General features: G+C 46.3%; 1 protein-coding gene across 1 annotated transcript in view; it reads left to right on the top strand.

Moving 5' to 3' along the window:
- Positions 1-8,832, top strand: part of immp2l (inner mitochondrial membrane peptidase subunit 2) — a 222,847-nt gene that overhangs the window by 81,602 nt on the left and 132,413 nt on the right. The window lies entirely within an intron of this gene.

The raw sequence follows: 8,832 nt of genomic DNA on the forward strand, positions 1-8,832 counted from the left end.
CTGTTATGTAAATGTGGACTGCAGCCATCAGTGGGAGGAAAAGGTGCTCGTGCCGTTTTGAATCTCGCCGTGGGGTTTTATTGTTTGTCTTTATCGTGCTTCCTGTGCGGTGCAACACTGACAAGTCATTATGTGGCTGCCTGCTAGCTGCGCTCGCCGGTGTCAGGACGGCGCCGTGTGTGTTCCTGCCTTTGGTCTGAGCCCTCGCCGTGACAGGCACTTAGTCGTGGCTCCCATGTTGGCCTCATTAAATGGAGTGTTGCGTGGGCTTTATATCAATGTCACGGCTGTCGGGTGTGTGGAGGCGGGCCGAGAACGAGCCTGCTGCAGCCTGCCTGTTTATCAGTCTCGCTCATTAGTAATCAGCTCATAATCACCAAGAAGAAGAAGATGCACCGTGTTTGCATCCTCTTGCTTGTTTTTATTATCGCTGCTGTGCGATCCGTAGAGCCGCAGCCGCCGCTCCTCCTGAGCTCTCCGTGCAGCCCGGCCTCATGTTTAAGCATGCCGGAGTTCCCAGGCGACTGATTTATGCCACTCTTATTTCTGCTCCAACTGGGAGCTCATCTGAGCCGGACAGCGGGGCGTCTCTGAGGCTCGATAGTGGAAGCTGCAGTTGCAGATTGCTGTCAAGGCTTCTCTGCAGGAAGCTCAATGCGTGACTTTATTTTTGGGGGATAAAATTTGACTCTATAATTTAGCTGCTTGCCCCCCGCTCGCTGAGCGACGGAGCACGCTCTTTCTATGAACAGCCTTTGCATCTGCCACTTTCCTTTTTCTCTCCTCTTTCGTGTTTTCAGACAAAGGCTGGGTAACCAGTCGGCCCCCTCTGAACTTCAGTTTAGCAGTTTTGTTTATCCCTTGTTTTCATCCTGGATTTTGCCCCCACAGGCCTCCTCATGGCCTCTGCTGGGATCTCTGGGACTCTGCAGTGTTTTTCAGCTCCAGAACAAAAGCAAAGAGAAGCATGCGGACCTGTGGGAGGATTCCTGCTGCTGCTGATCATTGTTTAAAGTAATGGACTGACTTCAAGTCGAGCTATAAAATGCTAAAGCTAAAGTGGATTTAAACGAATCACAAAACGTTAAAAACTACAAATGAAACTCGAGTTTTGAACAGACTCAACCTTTGGGGATTTGCTCACCTGGATGATTGAGCATGAGACTCTTTGTGGATGAACCCAGAGATGATCTGCACAGACACGAACATGACAGGAAGGCCCCAGACTGGTGCTAACCATCGTGACCTCGGAGTACGGATGGCAGCTGCTGTCCAAGACAGTGAGTCGGAGTTTTTCTGCAGGACGAGGGATTCACCGGAGACACAGCTGATCACGTTCTTTAGTTATTCTTTGTCATAAATGTTTGTTTCGATCAAAGAAGACCTCGGCACGCGTGGTTTTGTACTTACATACTTGTTCATGTGCACATTTGTTGGAAAAACTCCTGTAATTTTCGTCTTTTTTGCAGTAATTAGTTGCAGAAACAACAAACATTGCATTATCGTCCTCAGGCGTTCTGACATGCAGATGACCTTTGCGTAGCGTGCAGCGCTTCGTTCACAGCACGCACAAAACAGGTGTTGCACCTTCAAACGAGGCGGAGAGTAAGCCTGCGTCGATGACATCGTTTCACTAAGTCTATAAGTCACAACCATCAGCACCGAAGATCAAAGGAACTTTGAACTTAAATACCAAACTGCTGCGAGTTTTCTGACAGTCTGAAACTCTGCTCGTGACTCGCTGAGATTATCTCGTCAGCGAGCGTTAACTCCAATCCTCGAGGTAATGTGGAGGAAATACAAATTAATACTTAAAGATGCAATTAAAACATTTCAATCAAAGGCTGCACTCAGGAGACTAAATTAAATCTGTATCAAAAGTGAGAGTTTGTGGGAACGAAGGCGTATTGATCCATCGTGTCTGAGTGTCTCTGTGCGTCCTCGGCCGCCTCACGATGTGTGAAAGCAGCAGGATCAAAACTTCAAATTTAAATATACAAGACCAAAGATGTAGAGCTGTATTCATTTTGGGGGCTAGATTATTAATATGACGGTATATATATTCTACTCTGCGAGAGTTTTGAGTCACCTGTTGTCTGTTTATATTTACTATGAAAATAGGAGCAGGATTTATTTTAAACATGTGCAGACATAAGTGCGGCGTGGGAGGCTGTAGTTTTTTACCATCAGGGCCTCATGAGCCTATACTGGTGTTTTTAAAAGTTATGTTTGACTTTATGACTTTCTGTGTGGTTTCTGGGATGCTTAGGACTCATATTGCACTGCTGGAAATAGTTTATTTTGATGCATATGCTGCTTTTTTGCAAATTTGCATTATAATATTTATTTTCGTTTTTCCTGCAGTGTATAAGAATTGGTGTATTTCAGACATAAGTGCAGCGTGGGAGGTAAAAACAGTTTGTGCAGCTGTAATGAGTTTGACCAGGACTGATAATCTGGCATATCCAGCATGTTCCTGGTGGGCTGATGCACTTTTGGGCCAAAGGCCCTGCAAGCAGCCCATTGGTTCACTTTCATTACTGACACTGGATTGTCCAATCAAACCTCTTAATCCCCTCCCCTACATTGGCTGTATGCTCCTGCAGCTTGTAAATGGACTGGTTCGCTTTTCTACTCATCTGAGCACCCAAAGCGCTTCACACAACTTGTGCATTCACCCATGCATACCCATTCGTATAAGCACATCTTTCTAAGTGCCTCATAGCTAATATATTATTAGCTAATATTAGCTAATATCATAGCTAATATTAGCATCATAGCTAAGATCATAGCTAACATTCACACACATTCACACTCCGATGGACACATCGGAGTGTGAATGTGTGTGAATGTTAGCTATAATATTAGCTATGATATTAGCTAACATCATAGCTAACATCATAGCTAACATCATAGCTAACATCACATCACACGCATCGGAGAGCAACTTGGGGTTAGTATCTTGCCCAAGGATATTTGGCATGCAGACTAGGGGAAGCCAGGAATCGAACCACCAACCTTCCAATCAGTAGATGACCTGCTCTACCACCTGAGCTACAGCCACCCCAGAAAAGTAGAAAAGTTTAGAGTGGAAGAAGTGACTAAAGGAGGAGAAACTAAAAATACAAACAGCAAATGTGTCAAATTAAGCAACGTGTTAGTGTCGATGCTGCTGCACAGGACCTCGGACCTGCTCCGTGCATCAGACCATGATTTGGATCCATCGCAGACCTGTTCCTCTGATCTTCAGTCCAGTTCTGCTTTAAAGGCCACTTTAAAGCATTAGAAAGAAGTGATGTCATTGTGTTCGTGTGATCTCGGTGTTTCTGAGTCTATTCAAGCTGGGCTGTTGTTTTGTACACGACACAATAATAAAGAAAAATCACGTCTGTGAAATTCAGAGAAATTCATCGCTCATCGGTGTTGCACTCGCACCTCGAAGCCTCACGTTGGCCTTTTTGCTGCCACCACGCTTGGACATTTTAACATGGCAGCCTATGGGACTGACTCAGGTGGACTTGAGAGGTTGGGGTCACAGTTTACCCCTCGAAGCTTTAGATGCTTGCTGAGGAGTTGGAATTGGTTGAAAGTCTGTGTTGTACTTGTGGAGATGAAATGCCAGCATCCCAGCTCCAGATCATCCGTCACAGCCGGCGTGAAGACTTACAATACGCTAAGCAGGAGAGGAGGCCTCTCCGGAGAGCGAGCCGGTATGAAAGTCTGCTGCTGTGACCGCTGTTTGTCTTTTTTTAGAGAGTCTCATCTGAAGTCCATCTGTCACTGTCAGATGTCTGCTTCTGTCCACGGCTTTAACACTTCCATCAAACGGGATTTGACTTCTTAGGAAGCCAATCCTGTCAGCATCCGTGTACTTGTAATGGAATTTAAAAGAGCTTTCTCTTCTCTGAAGCATCGAGTCTCAGATTTTGGTGTGCTGTGAATCAGATTATGAGGAAAAATTAATCTTCAGGGGGAGAAAAGCAACGTCATAAACTGTGCATTGAGCTGCATGGACTCTATAACTATCTTCAAACCCGATAACGTATCACATCTGTTCATCTGAAGAGCGATTGGTTGTCTCACTCTCTGTAACTGTTCGCTGGCGTTGACAAGCACTGTTTAAGTAACACCTCCGATGTTTGTTTGGCTTCGTCATGCTGCTGCAGCAGGAGTCTTCCTCAGCTGTAATACAGGAGCTCTGCATGACTCGCAGTGCAAAATAAGCCTTATTTATGCTACACTGTAGCGCTGCAGTTCATCCTCTGCCTGAAATGAACCCTTTAGCCCCGCCCCTTTCACCCAACTTTCTTCTGATTGGGTGTTCATATTGGGGTGGGTGGGGCTTTTATGCATCGTGTGACCATGTAAGGGATATCCTCTACCTTTGACCATCTACTATGTTTGGGTTGCTGATTTTTTGTTTCTCGGTGCATGAAAACACGTTGAAACGCACCAGCGCGGTTCACTATCTCCCACTTATTAAATCTTCGTGATCTTCTGGTCTGCTCGATCCTGTTGTTGATCCAGTGTCTACAAAGTGTGTTTGAGTTCCCTGCAGCTTCAGTGCAGCCACGATCTGAGTCTGAGAACAACAAGCAGATTTCTGACTCAGGGTTTGAGGCCCTTTTAAAACGATGAGCCATATTCCTGACAGGTGAACAATGGCTGCAGTTACGATGTACTTGAACGAGCCTCTGACGGGTCGTTTGAACAATTACCTTTGTGGAGACTCCTCTTTGCCATGGACCAGGAATACCCGTGAGAGACCACCGTCTCATTGCTTTAATTATATGCTTGTGTTTGCTAGCTGAGCTGATGATGCAGGGAGACATCTCCATCAGCTGGAAATAAGTTTTAGCAGATGGAGTTACATAAACATCAGGTCTTTGTTTCGGTTTGAGTCGAGAACATTCAAAAATGAAGTACAGTGAGTTCATCTCTTACCTCTGGGGCTCGTTATGCTGCGTTTTAAGAAATGTTGAAAATCACTAAAGCAGAAGCAAATTTCAGGCGAATGCATCGGGGAGATGGGATGAAGTTTTCTTCCAAAAATAAGCAGGAAGTTTGAACATCAGAGAGTCAGATCAGATTGAAAGTGTCTTTGCTTTTAAAAGACGTTTCCATCCAAAACAACACAGATTTTAAAAAGGCTCATTAGTTTGACCTGCTGTGAATAATCAAGAAGTATGTTCTGAAACATTTGTGAATATGTTTATCGGCCCGTATATCTGCTGATGCAGTGATGGATACTAAATGTTCCCAAATTGTCACAATTTAGGTGTTAAAATCTCAGTTTCACAGAAGCCCCGCCCACCAGATCTTTTGTGTGCAGTTGGAAGAAAGTTTTTGGGTTATTTTTGGCTCTTTTGCATCAGAATTATTGTCTAAAGGCGAAGAAAGATGCCCAACAGATTTACTTTACCAAATTGACCATCCCAGCCTTGCCGTATTGGTCGATTTGATTCACCTTTTATTGTTTATTTTATTTATTTTCACTTGCTAGATACGGGACAGATTTGACTGTGGAAAAGAAAAGAGAGAAAGAAAGAAAGAGGGGGGAAAACAGCAGGGAAGAGGGACGGGGATAAAGGGCAAAAAACAAAAACCAACTAAATAAGCAGACAAAAAAATCCATCTATCAATCACCTGGATCACCTGTTGAGAAAGAAAAAAGAAAACAAGCAGAAGAAAAAAAAGAGCAACACAATAAACAACATCACGATGATCTATGTGAATATAACAGTAAATATTAAACATTATTGTGCAGCACGTAAGATCGACAGCGCACAGTGTGCTTTGAGGTAGGAGCCAAAAAGGGTGTAGTTTGTGTGTGTGAGCACCCGTGTGTACACCTGTGAGCATGGACGCTTGTTTTTAAAAGGTTCCTTCATGTAATGATCTGCTAGAGGGTGTGGGGGGGGCACAGCCCCGTCCTCCAGGGCATGAAGCAGGTATGGAGGAGATCAAGACTCCAGACATGCAGAGGCCCCCAGAACACAAGAGACCAAGGAAGACCAACAGAGGGGCAGCCGAGCCACTGTCCCAGAAAGAGCTGAGGAGAGTCCCAGATGAGGGGTCACTCAGCAGCCACGGAGCAGAAGCCAGGGGGGGTTGCAGTGACGTGCCCGTGACCTCCGCCAGCTGCGCCAGGGTGACCGAGCCCCAGGCCGAGAGGCCGAGGGCACCTCACCCCCAAAGTGGCCCGAGCGAGCCCCAGGCTCCAGGCCCCGACAAGCAGCCACCAAGGAGTGAGCCGGTGGGTACCTGGACGCCCACCCCCGGACACAAAGAACCACCAACGCACCGATGTCTGAGGGCGTCTGCCACCGGCAGGGGGAGTGGCAGTTGGAAGGAAGTTGATGATGTCTTAGTGGTTACCCAGTAATTCCATTGAGTTCTTCATATTCAGCAACCAACTGGTTGCACATGTAACACCCTCGACCTCTGAGTTTGTGCAGATCGTCTGGTGGGAGGCAAACTGTGTCCATACAGTTGCAGTCCGATCCAGACTCGAGCGCTCAGCGAGCTCTGTTGAGAATGACAAAGCTGTCTCACATCCACACTCTGATTAACGCGTTAGGAGTCACTGACGTTTAAGTATCGAGCCCCCAAAACCAGGGATCGACCTGCCAACCTCACAGTTAGTAGATGAGCTGCTCTGAGCCGCAGACTGACTACAATTAAATATTTGCCAACTGGTTATATTCTAGTTATGTTCCGATATAGTAAATACGAGGTTGCTGTGTCATTTTACAGTTCGATTGGCGCTTTGCAGCAGGTTCATATCGAGGAGCTTCTGAACGGTCTGCCACTGCGCTGCTTCGAAGGCAGCGGCTGAATGCAAGTGTTTGCAGACTTGGTCCTTGGAAACAATCATTTCACAGACGATGAGGGTTCATTGTACACGCTCACAGTAATTGTGGTTGTGCTGCAGTCTCCAGCTGCTGGTTTCGCTGCTGTAGCATTAAAGGAGGGCGGAGGCTCGGCTTGTTTCAGTCCGAGGATGAACTGAGAGAGCGCTGAGCGGACCACCACCTATTTCTACGTCTAAGTGCTTTCAGTCATTCACACTTCAGTGATCGCATCAGGAGCAACTGCAGCTTCATTATCAGGGATACTGAAGATCGCAGAACCACCAACCTTCCCATCAGTAGGTGACTCCTGAGCCACAGCCGGCCCAAGGCTCCTCTTAAATGTCTGCCAGTGCTTTTTCATTTTTTAACCCTTTAAGACCTACCATAGAACCAAGTCCCCCAGAGCCTATATTATATTTTTACATGCTGTGGAGCCATTTTTGGGAGCATTTCAAGTTGCTATACATCAATACAACCATTACAGCCTAAATCTTAATAATATGTCTGCATTAAGTGCATAGTAATTACATAAATTGCAAAAAAGTGCAATAAACTACAAAAAAATTGAAAATCGTTTTTGTTTTTTTAACATATATTTCTATGTCTGTGAAGGTTCTCAGTCATCCAGGTCATCGTAGTCCAAGGAGCTTGCAAAGAAAAGCGTCTGGACTTCTTTAAGTTACTTGAAGACGTTTCACCTTCATCCGAGAAGCTTCTTCAGTTCTAAGGTCAAATGGTGGAGAGTCCCAGATATAAATCTGGTGGGAGTTTCCCCCCACAGAGGGACAAAAGGACCCCCTGATGATCCTCTAATCGCCTGAGCCAAGGTGTGGAACTGGGTGTGGGTTCCAATCAGCCAGAGTTTCGGGTGAGCTCATTGTGAAACCTGGCCCCACCTTATCATGCGAACTCCTGAGGTCAGATGGCCCAGGATGTGAGTGGGCGTTAAGGCGTCTGGGAAGGGAACTTAAAACTGGATTATAGATGGCAGAGAGTTGGTGTCGTAAGCCCCGCCTCTGTTCAAAGATGGTCGCTCACAGTGGACATAGATGCTTCTTTCACTCCTCTTTCAAACCATCTGTCCTCTCTGTCCAAAGTGTGAACATTGGCATCCTCGAAAGAGTGACCTTTGACCTTTAGATGCAGATGGACAGCTGAGTCTTGTCCTGTGGAGGTGGCTCTTCTGTGTTGTGCCATGCGCTTGTGAAGTGGCTGTTTGGTCTCTCCGATGTAGAGGTCTGGGCATTCCTCGCTGCTGTACAGCAAACACCACATTGTTTAGTCTGTGTTTTGGTGTTTTGTCTTTCGGGTGAACCAGTTTGTGTCTGAGTGTGTTGCTGGGTCTGAAGTACACCGGGTTAGCAAAGAGGCACAGAAAAGAAGATCAGACACCAGCGAGGGAGGATAAGAAGGACAGACGCAACAACATTGTCATCCCCTATGTAGCCGGTGTATCAGAGAAACTCAGGAGGGTTTTCTCCAAGCATGACATCCCGGTGTACTTCAGACCCAGCAACACACTCAGACACAAACTGGTTCACCCGAAAGACAAAACGCCAAAACACAGACTTAACAATGTGGTGTTTGCTGTACAGCAGCGAGGAATGCCCAGACCTCTACATTGGAGAGACCAAACAGCCACTTCACAAGCGCATGGCACAACACAGAAGAGCCACCTCCACAGGACAAGACTCAGCTGTCCATCTGCATCTAAAGGTCAAAGGTCACTCTTTCGAGGATGCCAATGTTCACATTTTGGACAGAGAGGACAGATGGTTTGAAAGAGGAGTGAAAGAAGCATCTATGTCCACTGTGAGCGACCATCTTTGAACAGAGGCGGTGGTTTACGACACCAACTCTCTGCCACCTATAATCCAGTTTTGAGTTCCCTCCCCAGACGCCTTAACGCCCACTCACATCCTGGGACATCTGACCTCAGGAGTTCGCATGATAAGGTGGGGCCAGGTTTCACAATGAG

This window comes from Neolamprologus multifasciatus, chromosome 7 (genome assembly GCF_963576455.1).
Source record: "Neolamprologus multifasciatus chromosome 7, fNeoMul1.2, whole genome shotgun sequence".
Taxonomy (NCBI): Eukaryota; Metazoa; Chordata; class Actinopteri; order Cichliformes; family Cichlidae; genus Neolamprologus; species Neolamprologus multifasciatus.